The sequence below is a fragment of the Schistocerca nitens genome, chromosome 4, assembly GCF_023898315.1.
Source record: "Schistocerca nitens isolate TAMUIC-IGC-003100 chromosome 4, iqSchNite1.1, whole genome shotgun sequence".
Lineage (NCBI taxonomy): Eukaryota > Metazoa > Arthropoda > Insecta > Orthoptera > Acrididae > Schistocerca > Schistocerca nitens.
Genome location: NC_064617.1, coordinates 377,917,574 through 377,934,811, shown reverse-complemented (window position 1 = coordinate 377,934,811; position 17,238 = coordinate 377,917,574). Strand labels below are relative to the sequence as shown.

Here is a 17,238-nt window from a genome sequence, read left to right as displayed (position 1 = left end):
TATAGAGAAGCTATTGCGCTTTACAAACACTGTAGGAATTTTAACAGGAAATGTGAAGGTGTTAAATTAGGCAAAATTTGGATGCCAACGTTCAACCATAGGAATGACGATCGATTACTTTCAATCGAGAATGCAGGGATGATCTCGCAATCGGCATCATGTGATGGACTGTGGTACCCTCTACATCACCTATATAATCGGTGTTCCATCGAGCCCGCATCTCGTGGTCGTGCGGTAGCGTTCTCGCTTCCCACGCCCGTGTTCCCGGGTTAGATTCCCGGCGGGGTCAGGGATTTTCTCTGCCTCGTGATGGCTGGGTGTTGTGTGATGTCCTTAGGTTAGTTAGGTTTAAGTAGTTCTAAGTTCTAGGGGACTGATGACCATAGCTGTTAAGTCCCATAGTGCTGAGAGCCATTTGAACCATTTGTTCCCTCGATTTTTGGTTGCAGTTCGCCGTCTCACCTCTGAAGATGTCTCCCGCAGTCGAAGATGAAAAATTAAGAAAAAGTGTTGTACATCGACCATGGTCTATCAGCCCGGAAGTTTCAAGTGAAGTCAGTACCGGCCGTGAAAGCCTACACTGTGTAATCAAGGTAAACTCTAGTTTTGGTAAGTAAGTTAAATTGCAGCCCCAGGTTCTATTTTCATTCATGTAGAAGATACAGACTTGTGAAATCTGATAAATCTGTTTGAAGCACCCTGTATTCTACATGCCACCGTATTTATTTGTCGCATTTTACTTACGAGTGTCCACTACATTACAGAATCCCAATGAAAACATTCTTGTATAAAGTGTAAAAGAGATTTTGCCAGTTTTTTGATGGCGAGGGGGGGGGGAGGATGAAAGACTTCCAGTTTTATTTTATGGTCCTTCTTTTTTGAAATCGTCCTTCCTTAGTAAAGAAGCTCCAGTATTAACCGTACCGGCGGCCGCTGCGGCCGAGCTGTTCTAGGCGTTTCAGTCTGGAACCGCGCTGCTGCTACGGTCGCAGGTTCGACTCCTCCCTAGGGCATGGATGTGTGTGATGTCCTTAGGTTAGTTAGGTTTAAGTAGTTCTAAGTCTAGGGGTCTGATGACCTCAGTTGTTAAGTCCCATAGTGCTTAGAGCCATTAACCGTACCCATTTGAAATGTAGTAAAACAAACATAGTGCCTATATACACTGACTCAATATTTTTCAACGTATAAAACACCTTTTACGAGTGTGATAACTATAATTAAACTTTTTTGGCGTTACACAGGAAAAGTTGATCGTCACTCGAGAGTCCCGGTTTCATGTTCGTACATTATGTTAAATCCATAGATATTATGAATCTGTGTATGAAACCAGAGATCATAAATAATATAGACTATGCGTGACGTCATTACCCTGAAACCATCATCTAAGTTACATAATTTGGAGCCGGAAGCCGTGTTTCTGTTATTAAGCAGTGAGTGGAGTGCCGTTGACACTTGCAGTTTTTCTCCTTTATAGCTGAAATTAAGCATTGATTTTAACAATAAAATAAGTCGCCTTATTGTTACCACGTATGTAGTTGTGTAGTTAACCCAATTTCTCCGAAGTTTCTAATATTAATGCGATGGTTATCGTTTTCACGTGTAGCCAGGTGAAACGTACTGACAGTTCGGTTTAAAAGCAACAGAATTATAGTTCTTCGGTGAATACTTATTTTTGTTGTACTGTGAGTCTTTTAGTACACCGCTTCCACAGGAAATGAAGACTAAAAATCAGTTTGGCAGGCGGCATTACTTCTCTGACGATAACCCAACAAAGCGTGTGAAATATTTTATTGTGTTTTTTAATAAATGAAATCCATTTATACCCACAATGTCCAGTTTTTTACGCAAAATAAGCATTTATATTTCATATTTTATGACTTTTGCCACTTACAGTGGAGCCGCTATGTAAAGCAAGCAAAAGATTGCCAGTTTACATTAAAAAGAATCGCCTGCGGGCACTTTGCTGGTCGCTCATAAAGAAGTGGTTTTATGACTACAATTAAAGTCTGTATTTATCTTTAGTTGTGTATGACGCTGTCAGAAGCAGTTTTTCATCACAAAGGACTTTCGTACTGGCATATAAACTCAGTCAAGACCTGGTGGAAGTATTGTTCAGTGCTGTGGTAAGTCGTAGAGGAGCAGAAAAATAGTCCAGCAGTCTGAAGCTGCTTCCAAGAGATTTTTTGTACACGTTCAAACTGTTACATCTATTAGCGCTGATTGTTCTGCCACTGTAATAAATAGCGACTATGATTACATCCCCCCCATGAACCATGGACCTTGCCGTTGGTGGGGAGGCTTGCGTGCCTCAACGATACAGATAGCCGTACCGTAGGTGCAACCACAACAGAAGGGTATCTGTTGAGAGGCCAGACAAACGTGTGGTTCCTGAAGAGGGGCAGCAGCCTTTTCAGTAGTTGCAGGGGCAACAGTCTGGATAATTGACTGATCTGGCCCTATAACACTAACCAAAACGGCCTTGCTGTGCTGGTACTGCGAACGGCTGAAAGCAAGGGGAAACTACAGCCGTAATTTTTCCCGAGGGCATGCAGCTTTACTGTATGATTAAATGATGATGGCGTCCTCTTGGGTAAAATATTCCGGAGGTAAAATAGTCCCCCATTCGGATCTCCGGGCGGGGACTACTCAAGAGGACGTCGTTATCAAGAGAAAGAAAACGGGCGTTCTACGGATCGGAGCGTGGAATGTCAGATCCCTTAATCGGGCAGGTAGGTTAGGAAATTTAAAAAGGGAAATGGATAGGTTAAAGTTATAGTGGGAATTAGTGTAGTTCGGTGGCAGGAGGAACAAGACTGTTGGTCAGGTGAATACAGGGTTATAAATACAAAATCAAATAGGGGTAATGCAGGAGTAGGTTTAATAATGAATAAAAAATAGGAGTGCGGGTAAGCTACTACAAACAGCATAGTGAACGCATTATTGTGGCCAAGATAGACACAAAGCCCACGCCTACTACAGTAGTACAAGTTTATATGCCAACTAGCTCTGCAGATGATGAAGAAATTGATGAAATGTATGATGAGATAAAAGAAATTATTCAGGTAGTGAGGGAAGACGAAAATTTAATACTCATGGGTGACTGGAATTCGACAGTAGGAAAAGGAAGAGAAGGAAACGTAGTAGGTGAATATGAATTGGGGCTAAGAAATGAAAGAGGAAGCTGCCTGGTAGAATTTTGCACAGAGCATAACTTAATCATAGCTAACACTTGGTTCAAGAATCATGAAAGAAGGTTGTATACATGGAAGAACCCTGGATGTACTAGAAGGTATCAGATAGATTATATAATGGTAAGACAGAGATTTAGGAACCAGGTCTTAAATTGTAAGACATTTCCGGGGGCAGATGTGGACTCTGACCACAATCTATTGGTTATGAACTGTAGATTAAAACTGAAGAAACTGCAAAAAGGTGGGAATTTAAGGAGATGGGACCTGGATAAACTGACTAAACCAGAGGTTGTACAGAGTTTCAGGGAGGGCATAAGGGAACAATTGTCACGAATGTGGGAAAGAAATACAGTAGAAGAAGAATGGGTAGCTCTGAGGGATTAAGTAGTGAAGGCAGCAGAGGATCGAGTAGGCAAAAAGACGAGGGCTAGTAGAAATATTTGTGTAACAGAAGAAATATTGAATTTAATTGATGAAAGGAGAAAATATAAAAATGCAGTAAATTAAGCAGGCAAAAAGGAATACAAACATCTCAAAAATGAGATCGACAGGAAGTGCATAATGGCTAAGCAGGGATGGCTAGAGGACAAATGTAAGAATGTAGAGGCTTATCTCACTAGGGGTAAGATAGATACTGCCTATAGGAAAATTAAAGAGACCTTTGGAGAAAAGAGAACCACTTGTATGAATATCAAGAGCTCAGATGGAAACCCAGTTCTAAGCAAAGAAGGGAAAGCAGAAAGGTGGAAGGAGTATATAGAGGGTCTATACAAGGGCGATGTTCTTGAGGACAATATTATGGAAATGGAAGAGGATGTAGATGAAGATGAAGTGGGAGATATGATACTGCGTGAAGAGTTTGACAGAGCACTGAAAGACCTGAGTCGAAACAAGGCCCCGGGAGTAGACAACATTCCATTAGAACTACTGACAGCCTTGGGAGAACCAGGCCAAACAAAACTCTACCATCTGGAGAGCAAGATGTATGAGACAGGCGAAATTCCCTCAGACTTCACGAAGAATATAGTAATTCCAATTCCAAAGAAAGCAGGTGTTGACAGATGTGAAAATTACCGCACTATCAGTTTAATAAGTCACAGCTGCAAAATACTAACGCGAAATCTTTACAGACGAATGGTAAAACTGGTAGAAGCTGACCTCGGGGAGGATCAGTTTGGATTCCGTAGATATGTTGGAACACGTGAGGCAATACTGACCCTCCGACTTATCTTAGAAGAAAGATTAAGGAAAGGCAAACCTACATTTCTAGCATTTGTAGACTTAGAGAAAGCTTTTGACAATGTTGACTGGAATACTCTCTTTCAAATTCTGAAGGTGGCAGGGGTAAAATACAGGGAGCGAAAGGCTATTTACAATTTGTACAGAAACCAGATGGCAGTTATAAGAGTCGAGGGGCAAGAAAGGGAAGCAGTGGTTGGGAAGGGAGTGAGACAGGGTTGTAGCCTATTAGCCTATCCCCGATGTTATTCAATCTGTATATTGAGCAAGCAGTGAAGGAAACAAAAGAAAAGTTCGTAGTAGGTATTAAAATCCATGGAGAAGAAATAAAAACTTTGAGGTTCGCCGATGACATTGTAATTCTGTCAGAGACAGCAAAGGACTTGGAAGAGCAGTTGAACGGAATGGACAGTGTCTAGAAAGATGAACATCAACATAATCAAAACGAGGATAATAGAATGTAGTCTAATTAAATCGGGTGATGCTGAGGGAATTAGATTAGGAAATGAGACAAAGTAGTAAAGGAGTTTTGCTATTTGGGGAGCAAAATAACTGATTGTTGTGTCGGCAGACTTGCCAACACTACGCACACTAATTGAAAGAGGCGGCCAAGATGCACGCGCTAACTCACGAAGGATGGAGTGAGGTCTGAAACAGGAGACTTAATGAATGCTATAAAGAAAAGTAAGTAGTTTCTGGACTACTTAACTTTTAATCCTTCCTTTGTATACATCGTTCTTGATGAGACATCTGGAGATTGTGGCGATACAAGTGCGACTCTTTAGATACAAGCTATCTAAGGCTAATGGCGCCTTGCTAGGTCGTAGACATGAATTTAGCTGAAGGCTATTCTACTGTCTCTCGGCAAATGAGAGCAAAGGCTTCGTCCGTATAGTCGCTAGCAACGTCGTCGTACAACTGGGCCGAATTCTCCTACGTCTCTCGAGACCTGCCGTGTGGTGGCGCTCGGTCTGCGATCACACAGTGGCGACACGCGGGTCCGACATGTACTAATGGACCGCGGCCGATTTAAGGTACCACCTAGCAAGTGTGGTGTCTGGCAGTGACACCACACTGATGATGGTCGAAGTAGAGAGGATATAAAATGTAGACTGGCAATGGCAAGGAAAGCGTTTCTGAAGAATAGAAATTTGTGAATATCGAGTATTGATTTAAGTGTCAGGAAGTCGTTTCTGAAAGTATTTGTATGGAGTGTAGCCATGTATGGAAGTGAAACATGGACGATAAATAGTTTGGACAAGAAGAGAATAGAAGCTTTCGAAATGTGGTGCTACCGATGAATTCTGAAGATTAGATGGGTACGTCACATAACTAATGAGGAGGTATTGAATAGAATTGGGGAGAAGAGGAGTTTGTGGCACAACTTGACTAGAAGAAGGGATCGGTTGGTAGGACATGTTCTGTGGCATCAAGGGATCACCAATTTGGTACTGGAGGGCAGCGTGGAGGGTAAAAATCGTAGAGGGAGACCAAGAGATGAATACACTAGGGAGATTCAGAAGGATGTAGGCTGCAGTAGGTACTGGGAGATGAAGATGCTTGCACACGATAGCGTAGCATGAAGAGCTGTATCAAACCAGTCTCAGGACTGAAGACCACAACAACAACAACAACATGATTACATACCTCATCCAGTTACTTACACTTTGAATTTTGCTATGAAACTGAAAAAAGCGGTAATGCCACCTTTGGAAAATTTCATCATGTTCTGAAGTTTCTAGCACCGGTATCTTGAGCAGAAATAACAGAGGTGTCTTGTCTATTACATCCAATGATCATGTTTATTTGTGCAAAATGGACCATAAAGTATTAGACAAATATATGTGATGGCATCTACAATTGCAGAAGTCATGTCACCTACAGCTGAGCTGTAGTTTTTGTCTTTATTTGTGTGAAATAAATTAGTGAATTTGAGTGCCATTCTGTAAATTTCTCTGTATTTTTCTCAAACTCTGTTGCTGACAAGTCAGGGATTAATGCCTTATATTTGTTTCAATGTGAAAATCGGACTGTGATATTGTCTTAATTTTTAAGATGACTGATTTATTTTTCCTTCTTGCCCCTTATACAGTGTTTCCACTGCAGCAAAAATTGGACTAAATAAAGTTGATTCTATACGACTTGTATTAAATGATACAGTAATAATGCTGTTTTTCTATTACACCAATACCCATAATTTAAGTACTTCTATCACTACTAACAGTTCTTTCATTTCTCTGTTGAGTTCATTGCTGTCCTAAGGAACCGGTTGAACTTTTTGGTACCAGGCCAGGAAGAGTAAAGTTTGGTCATCAGCAGCCATTTGGCGCTGACAACTCACTAGAAAAGATAGCAATCCTTTTTCTCTAGCACATACCATATAGCTTATTGCAGATTCTAAACAATTTAATGCATTTCTATGAAACTGATAATGATCCTGTTAAACAGAGGCTGTTTACCTAATAAAGAATTATTCTCTGAAGCAGGGTACTTAAAATGAATCAAGTGTTTTTTCACCAGAATTGAACAGCGGGAGGCAGAATTCTTTTTAAGACCCTTGGAACTCATCAGGCACTTCCCAATGCATGTATTGCTTAGTGACTTTTCTTGCAGCCAACAAAAACAAACTTCAGGTGAACTGTAACGCATACAATCACAGGATAAGAGATACAAAGTGATCTTCATGTACACTTTGGCTTTTTGGCCTGTGTTCAGAGTGGAGTTATGTATGGGGAATCCCTACCAGTTTAAAAGAAAAAATAAGTTAATTAGCCACTCTTTCTAGAAATTACCTGAAGATCTAGATAAAAGGATTAATAAGTTCTGTCGGTTACATGGCAGGTAAGAGTAATCTTTGTAAAGCTATATGTCAAACAGAAATTTACAGCAAGTAATCTGTTTCATAAAAACGGGGATAGTGAAGTAAATATCAAGCTACCAGTAGGAGGTAATCAGCAAATGTGGAGGCAGCATCTTCTTTTAAAGTAGCAACTTTCTTTTTACTTTTTTTAGTTAAATTTAGTTAGTGTAGGCACGAATAACACTAATCAATACAATGGTTGATAGATTAATGTGAATACCGGTAGAGATCAACAAATAAAATTTGGTTGCCTTTTGTTAATGTAAATCTTGACTTGTTCCATAGCCATGAAGGTTCTTCTTCTTCGTGGAATTTTGCCTCAGATCGGATTTTGTGCATTGTATTAGAAACAGAAGTAATGACCTCCATATGTACTCAGAGAAGTACTGTTTTACAGCCTACAGATTAGGCAAACCGACGAAAATGTCAGTTGTGAAGGTGTACTATTTCACATTCCTTGATGAGATCTTGTCATGAGTTGAAAGTAAAGATGTATGCTGGTACTTAGAAGTTAAACTACATGAAAGATTTTAAGATGAGAGAATATTAACATCAAACTAACTACAGATACTTTCTCGGTAATCAGCGTTTTCTGATATATTACAACATATACTCTTCCTGTATCTGACTCTGTTACGCAAAAGTCATAAAATATAGATGTTTACTTTGCGTAAAAAACAGACATTATGGATGTAAAAGAATTTCATTTTTAAAAAAGCGTGACAAAACATTTCACACGTCTTGCTGAGAAATCGTCATTTTGTCTTTTACTACTGTGGAAGCAGTGAACTAAAAAACGCTCAGTGCAACAAAAACAGGTACTCACTTAAGTTCTGCAATTCTGTTGCTTATAAACAGTGCTGTCAGTACGTTTCACCTAACCACAAGTAAAAATGATAACGATGGCATTTATACAAAATTGTTGAGGCTTTCGTGGCCACTTGTTGACAAACTGCCTATTGGCTTCTGTCTCGGGTTCTTCGGCACGAGTGGCTGGCATTGTCAAAGCTTCACCCTCCATTGTGAGGTGAAGCTTTGACAATGCCAGCCACTCGTGCTGGCGAAACGTCAGAAAAATCATTAGATGAACGTCGGCCGAAGAACCCGAGACAGAAGCCAATAGGCAGTTTGTCGATGGCATTTATATTAGGAATTTCGGATAAATTACGTTAACTGTACTACGACATGTTTAATAGCAATAAGTCAATGCCTAATTTCAGTTATAAAAGAGAAAAATGTAACTCTCAACTCCACTTCACATAGCTCGTGATGATGGAAACTCGGCTTCCTGCCCCGAGTCACGTGACTTAGATGTTGGTTTCAGACCTCAATACGGCAGAGATATGGGCGTGCGCAGTCAGTGATAGTTATGGTCTATGTACAAAAGCAAAGATGTCTTCTCCTACAAATACTACTCAGTATAGGCTCAAAGAGTCTCACGTTTTATGTGAAGTATACAATGTAACTTTCTTATTAACATGTAACAAAAGGAGCGATTCTACTGCTTACGACGTCAAGTTACAGCACTTACTCGCATCTGCGATCGCAGAGGTGTATATATTAGTAAGGTAATTGTAATCTAGCAACCATTCCCACATACTTCATTAAAAGTAGATCTTCCGTCAGATAGTTCTTCACATCTGATTGAATTTAGTAAATATTATTATTATTATTATTATTATTATTATTATCTAACCATAACCTTGTCACAGTGAAACAGATACAAATAAAGCGTACTTATAAGCCTAACTCAAAAATACTCAGAATCAGAAATCACTCCATCAACATGATCACGAATGCTGTTGTTACATCAGAGAATAACGTAAAGTATGCTTAAAACAATAATTTACTCTTGGATACGAATTAATAACGTTGTAAGGTACCCTTCAGAAGACTTAGCAGAAACATAACCACTTGGAATAATACAATTCTGACAGAAAAACATTCTTAACAAAATGTGAGTCACGAAACAGTGCATTACGAGTTAGATGAAGTCAAAGAATTTTTGATGTAATGAAGGAACTCAGCAATCGACTTAATGTAATAATAAAAATTGCAATCTTGATCACAAATTTATTTTATGTCTGTTACTGGTAGTCGGTTGCGGTCGTTACATCTTCAGATCAAGACTCCAGATGACGAGGAGAACGAGTACGAAGAGTCACTGCAGGCAGGAGATGGTACCTTAGTACACTTTTCAGACTTTCGCCTGCAGTGTGCTATAAGTATAATATATCTTCTCATTCATTTTTAAATGATTGCATTCTCTTTTATGTGCTACATTCTATTTCTAAAATTACAAAAACACTCGGAAAAAGTAAGGTTCTTTTCAAATGTGAAAAAATATTCCAAGGTACAACATAGTCATGTTGATAGCAACTCAGCCATCAACATTTTACATATGTGAAAAAAATTAAAATACACACAGTCATAAATGTTGGCAAAAGTTTAGTGGCCTTGCATATCATCGGTAAATTTATTATAATCTAGTGAATAATTTTTCAGAGTCAACCTTATACAGTTTGAAGGATAAGGATCAGCCAGCTTATTTCTACACTTAGATTTCACTGCGTTCAGCAGTTGAAAACACTACCTCACATAGATAAGTTTATCCAAAAAACTATAAAACATACGATACTACTGTAGAATGTTAGGATAGGTTTGTGCATTCACTACTTTCCAAAAGTTATCTTGATTGTATTCTAAGGAAAGAAAATACTTATGTCACTTGAAATTCGTCCCACGTGCACTTTTTGGAACGGTTGAGCTGTGAAACCTAGAACAGATTCCATTGCCTTGAAATCCGAAAATCTGAACACTCGCGATTTCCTTGTTTATCCACACTCATTTTTCACAAACACGTAACCAAACCATGTATGAGGAAACACAGTTGCTTAGCACCAGCGTTAAAGGCGGTGGAATGCAGTTTCAGACGAAAGAGGCGGAGACAGTGTTGTCAGATTTACTGCCTACAAATACCGTGAAAATCACTCGTTGTCAAAAAACTGGTATTTTACACAAACAGCTCAGTTAAACAGGTTTCGGGCAAAGGTTTGGAAGACCGACTCAAAGAGCCATGGCGATCGGACGGTTGATTTCGATCGACAGGCTGAGTACCCCTGCTGTATTTAATAGTCTATCTGTTAACCTACGTTATTACTCTACTACACATCGACAATCAGTAAGTAAAATCGAATTAAGAAGCAGTATTATCAAAAATCATTACGAGTTAAACACATTTAGAAATAGAAGTTATATAAATGTTCATTTTCAAGACAGGTAAAATCGTTAAGACGTTGAAGAAATTGAGTTCATTTGCATCACATGTCCCATGCTAAACGACCTTTTGTTTCAGGGTACAACATGACGCACGAATTATGGCTTAAATAGTTCTTAAGTTATATAGAATCTACTCTCTGTAAAATTCTGCATCTGTTGTATTAACAATATATTCTAAATAGCTTTAATATATTATGCAGCCCTTAAATGTGTAGATTACATATCAATTACAAATGCTGTACAAATCGCAATTTTGTGTCTAAAAACGATATAAACTATACAAAATGGAGGAAACTGTTTAATTTGGTCTCTAGAACGTTCTCCTTCATGAGAGCATAAAATCAATCACTAGACTGAAGTATCACCGAAGAAACATAGTGTGTCCCCAGGTACATTATTCTCCAGGTACAACACTTTCACCCATCTGATGTAATGGCCGAAACCGATTACCAAAATTAGTTATAAAATAAATTTGCCATCTTGGTTGCTATTTTTTGTTATTAGTAGTAGTCAGCCCTGTCCAGAGCCCGACTAACAACGGGCCGATGAGAGCGCCAGATTGACCCAGTGCGTTCTATTGTTTTTATTTCTTACTTATGAAGGTAACTTAACCTCCATTTTCATGTTTCAGGCAGAATAAAGTTTGGGGACATATGTTCTGTTAGGATTCATAAGTAACGCAAAGTATTAAAAATTCTGACTTTGCATTCGTGATAGTTCTCACTCTCGTTTTAAATATTTCAAACTTGTTCATTGTTCACTGGGAATTCCGAAGCCGTCGTGGGGCTGGTAAGAATTTCCGCTGTGCAGAAAATTTCCTGACAACAAGATAACCGTCTCAAAGTATCGCAGCAGTTCAAATCTGAATTTGTGCTTCCTTCATGGTCGTGCATGGAAGCTCACCCGAGAGGGAGAAAGATTTTAAAAACTGTATATTTTTGACACCTGCTTCAGTGAGTGTGTGCGTGTATGATGCCCCCCTAATTAAGTTCGATAGGACGTTCACAAACCATATTTCACCTTACACCACCGATAGGTATCCACTCAACGTACTTCTAAAGGTAGATTACTATGCTACCTAAATGGTAAAACAATTCATTTGTGTATGCTTGCTTCCATCATTTTATTTTATTAATATGAATGTCACATTTTTTATTCAGCTATGTGAAATTTCATTCTTCGTCTGATTAAATCCAAGGTATCCAACAAGTTACTCAATAATAATTTTTTTATTAAGGGTTAGTGTTTACACTGTAAATAAAAATCTGTAAAAGGAAAATATCAGAACGACTGAAAAAATCCTGTTGGATGTCAACAAAAGTAAACAGCAAGAACTGCCATACTATTTGTCCTGGGGCAAGATCCAAGGGAGGGGTTACTGCGTTTGCCAATAACACACCATTCTTCTGCTCTCAGCTTGGTTACTGATCTACAAGCAGTAGTCATTGCTGTTCATGTGGTTCATAAGACCACTATCTGTTCCCTGTACTTATTTCCATGTTATGCGGTAGATACTGAGGCTCTCACAGGTCTTATTGCGTAACTGCCCCTACCGTTTCTACAGCTGGCTGATTTCAAGCGCTGTAATGTATTATGGGGCTCGAACTATAATTGCCACAGGCTTCGAGTCTTGGGGAACGTCATGAAATCTTAGGAGCTGTGCATCCTCAACACAGGCAGTCCTACTCATTTCTCGACTGCTACTGGGTCGTCCTCAGCCGTTAACCTTTCTTTCTGTTTTCCAGACTTCGCAGATTCAGCACAGTGGAAAGCAACTGATGACTTTCATTGCAGTGACCACTTCGCACTGTGGATTCACCTACTGTATGGAGGATTTCTTGAACAGAAGGCACAGAAATGGATGGTCAGCAGGGCTAACAGGACGCTGTTCATCAAGCTGGCTGTGTCTGAGCATCGCGACAGCGTCCAGGAATGGATGGACCACACCACATGAGTGATTTATCTACATCTACATCTACATGGTTACTCTGCAATTCACACTTAAGTGCCTGGCAGAGGGCTCATCGAACCATTTTCATACTACTTCTCTACCATTCCACTCTCGAATGGCGCGTGCGAAAAAGGAACACCTAAATCTTTCCGTTCGAGCTCTGATTTCTCTTATTTTATTATGATGATCATTTCTCCCTACGTAGATGGGTGTCAACAAAATATTTTAGCATTCGGAAGAGAAAATTGGAGATTAAAATTTCGTAAATAGATCTCGCCGGAAAGTAAACCGCCTTTGTTTCAGTGACTGCCACCCCAACTCGCGTATCATATCAGTGACACTCTCACCCCTACTGCGTGATAACACGAAACGAGCTGCCCTTCTTTGCACGTTTTCGATGTCCCCCGTCAGTCCTACCTGGTAAGGATTCCACACCGCGCAGCAATATTCCAGCAGAGGACGGACAAGTGTAATGTAGGCTGTCTCTTTAGTGGGTTTGTCGCATCTTCTAAGTGTTCTGCCAAAAAAACGTAGTCTTTGTTTCGCCTTTCCCACAATATTATCTATGTGGTCTTTCCAATTTAAGTTTCTTGTAATTGTAATCCCTAGGTATTTAGTCAAATTGACAGCCCTTAGATTTATGCGATTTGTCGTATACACAGAATTTATCGAATTTCTTTTAGTATCCATGTGGATGACCTCGCACTTTTCTTTGTTTAGTGCCAATTGCCACTTTTCGAACCATTGCATGGGGGCTTAATTAAAATAGAATGCAAATAATTTTATTTTTTTGCTTCAGTAGCTGTCTGTTCGGTTACGAAGTCTCGTAACGGTTGGCCCTGACTAGTATTATTACGCAATCTCACTGCATAGAACAACAACAAAGAATGAAATGGAAATTTTCATTAAAACAATCAATTAATTAAGTCCCCAGCAACTATAAAACCTACGAAACCAAAGCACAAGTGTTACTGTTTTGTGTGTGGAAGTATGACTCAACGTACGCATCTGGCATGGTTCTTCTTCAACAACACAAGAAATTTTAAATATCATTTATACTGAATTAATTAAAGAAAATAGAAATACCATAATTACTCAAGAAAACCAGAATTACACTCTAATACAAGAACACAAGCCAGATGCTTTGTTGACTGAACCTGTAATGACGCATTATTCAGGACATTGAAATAATGAGAAAGAAAAGAAAATTAGTTTGTTACCTTAATTTATATTGATGAAAAGCACTCTAGACATTACAATTTCTCCACACCGACTCGCTACTATCACATCTCAACAAGAACTTTTCAGTATCACATCTCAGCAAGCACTCCCTACTAGCACATCTCAACAAACACTCTCTGCTACGAGTTCTTAACAAGCACTGACTACCACGAACTCTCCCCAAGCACTGACTACTACGAGTTCTCAATAATCACTGCCAGTGGAGGCGGCGGAACAATACTCTCTAGCGCGATCTCTGGCGCTGTGGCTCAGTGTAGCCACCTTTCACCATACAGAAATTCTCTCTAGATCATTTTGTAATTGGAATTGATCTTCTGATGATATTACTAGACGGAAAATTACAGCGTCATCTGCAAACAATCTAAGGGGGCCGCTCAGATTATCACCTAGATCATTTATGTAAATCAGGAACAGCAGAGGGCCTATGACACTACCTTGCGCAACGCCAGATATCACTTCTCTTCTGCTCGATGATTTACCGTCTATCACTACGAACTGTGACCTCTCTGAGAGGAAATCGCGAATCCAGTCACACAACTGAGACGATACTCCATATGCATGGAATTTGATTAATAGTCGCTTGTGAGGAATGGTATCAAAAGCCTTCTGGAAATCTAGGACTATGGAATCGATCTGAGATCCCGTGTCGACAGCACTCATTACTTCAGGGGAATAAAGAGCTAGCTGTGTTGCACAAGAACGACATTTTCTGAATCCGTGTTGGTTATGTATCAATAAGTCATTTTCTTCAATGTGATTCATAATGTTCAAGTACAGTATATGCTCCAAAATCCTACTGCAAATTGAGGTCAGTGATATGGATCTGTAATTCAATGGGTTACTCCTATTTCCTTTCTTGAATATTGGTGTGACCTGTGCTACTTTCCAGTCTTTATGAACAGACCTTTCGTCAAGTGAGCGGTTGTATATGATTGCTGAAAAAGGCGCTATTGTGTCTGCATACTCTGAAAGAAACCTGATTGGTATCAACACCTAAGATATCTATTTTATGTCGCTCATGCTAACAGCTGTTCTGGTTTCGATTTCATCATGCCGTTGACTTATCTATCCCAAAGGCTTCAGACCATCTTAGGAGGCAACCTGTACCTTGGTGGAGCGATGAGAGCCGTTCAGCATACCAAAACAGGAGTGCGGAACTACGACGGTTTAAATGCTGCCCAACAGCAGACAACCACACAGCCTTTCGAGTCGCGATGACCAAGGCTCGCCGCGTTGTGGAGGACAGCAAGAAAGGTCACGGGAAACGTTCCATTTGTTCTACAAAAGTATGGGAAGCTATCAGGAGGGTTTCCAGAAAACGAAGTCATTTACCGAAAGCAGCAGTGCTGAAATAGGGATGTCTCCAACAACACTCAGAGACTTCGCTAAGACGATGGCAGAGCATTTTGCATGCTGGGCAGAATCCGGCCTTTCACCACTACCGTGCGATTTCAGAGAGGGGCAAGTTGGACTTCAGATCCCACAATACTGAATCTTACAACTGCCCTTTCTGCATGTGGGAGCTAGAATCTGGACTGAGACTCGTGATACTGCACCTGGTCAGAGTCAAATCCGGTACTGTATGCCTCGACATTTGCCCGCGGCGTCAAAGGAAATCCTCCTCGAACGTATTAATTTGATATGGCAGGCAGGCCAGTTTCCAAACTCATGGAGAGAGAGAGAGAGAGAGAGAGAGAGAGAAACTGATCCCTTTCCCAACAGTTGCCAGAGTGTCGCTTTAATGAGCTGTGTTGGAAAGAGCCTGGAGCGAATGGTTAACCGTCACCTGGTCTGGTTGTTGAAGACCAGACAATTCCTTAGCCGCTCTCAGTGTGGATTCCGGAGATATCGGTCCACGGTCAGCAACCTGGCCCTGCTAGAGGCGCCTATTCAGCAAGCTTCCTACGCAAACATCATTGCCTTGGTATATTCTTTAACATCGGTAAGACGTACGACACTACTTGGAGACACAGTATTCTGGTGTAACTCCATGAATGGGCTTTCGTGGCTACCTCCCCATATATTCTGTCTAATCGGTTTGGTCACATGCTGTCTGATCCTTTCGAACAGGAGAATGGTGTTCCTCAGGGCAGTGCTTTAAGTGTTATCCTCTTTGCCACAGCTATGAACGTTATCACGTCTACAGTAAGGAGTCCCATTCAATTATCCTTATTTGTGGAGGAATTTACAGTTTTCTGTTCCTTCTCCAGTGTTGTAGAAACAACTCAACCGCTCCAGTTTACATTAAAGAGACTGGAGGAGTGGGCTGCAAAGACTGGATTTACGTTTCCTGCTTAGAAGTTTGTGTGTGTTTATTTTAATCGTTCTTGTCGTATTTTTAATTTACCTGGATTGGGCATGTAGAAAACCATTCCCGCTTTTCTAGAATCTGTGCGGTTTTTGGGTCTCGTTTTTTTCTCCTGTTGTTGTGCTTACCACGCCCCAAGGCCCTTAAGGCAAGGACACAGAGGCGCTGAACATTTTGAAGAGTCTTATCCGCAGGTCTTGGGTAGCGGACTGGACGCATCTGCTCCAATTTTATAGGGCTTTCGTTTCATCGCGGCTGGACATGGGTGCACAGTACAGGTCAGCGAGGCCTATGCTCCTAAAAATCATTGACGCTGTACATCATGAGGGCATCAGGCTGTCCATGGGCGCTTGCAGGACCAGCCCCACACCGAGCCTCTGTGCTGATGCCACTCATCATCCGGCGGCAGCTTCTCATGGTGCGTCAGGCGTGTCAGTTCTTCGCTACTCCCCCTTCCCCAGCACACCATACCGTTACTCGTACGCCTCTTTACGAACCGTCCACGTACAACGAAGCCATTTGCTATCAGTGCGAAATGTGTGCTAGGGTCCCTCGCTGTGAAACATGGAGGTGCTCAAATCCAGGGTTTCAGCTGACTGCCACTCTGGTTACTGCAGAGGGTACAGATTCAGTGCAGTACAGTAGAGGCTGCACTCCTGCTTCTGTTTTTAATGTGATATTTTCCGACATTTTAAATAGGCACCACAACTATCGGACCGTCTTCACAGACGGGTCTAAACAGGAGTATTTCGTTGGCTGCTCTGTTATTTTCGCAGATTGTGTCCTCAAGATTACGGATGCCTTCAGAGTTTTCTGTATTCGATGCCGAACTATTCATGACCTTGAGGGTGCTGGAGCAGGTGAGAAGCGCCACGCCTGTCAAACTCCTCGCCTGTTCCGACTCCCTGAGTGTCCTTCAGGCTTGTATCCAGCTATAAAGCAGTCCACGATGTGCAGGACGCCCTCCTCTGACCATAACGGCTGGAGAAGAAGTCGTCCTCCCGCTGGGAGCCATGGTACACGAGTGTTGAGGGGAACGAAGTGGCAGACTAGCAGTCGATGAGGCATGTCTTGATCCTCGGTTAGTTCGGTATGCCATACCCTGCATGCTCTCGTCTTGCTGTTGAGATACAGCGTCATTCGTCGGTGGGAAGATGATTGGCTGGAA

The 17,238-nt window shown here is 40.9% G+C and overlaps 1 long non-coding RNA gene across 1 annotated transcript in view; it reads left to right on the top strand.

Moving 5' to 3' along the window:
- Positions 1-12,646, top strand: part of LOC126252977 (uncharacterized) — a 30,687-nt gene extending 18,041 nt beyond the window's left edge. Inside the window, exons 2-3 of the long non-coding RNA XR_007545875.1 lie at positions 450-593; positions 12,315-12,646. This is a non-coding gene — a long non-coding RNA (uncharacterized LOC126252977). The remainder of the gene's footprint in view (positions 1-449; positions 594-12,314) is intronic.
- The last annotated feature ends 4,592 nt before the right edge of the window (positions 12,647-17,238 follow it).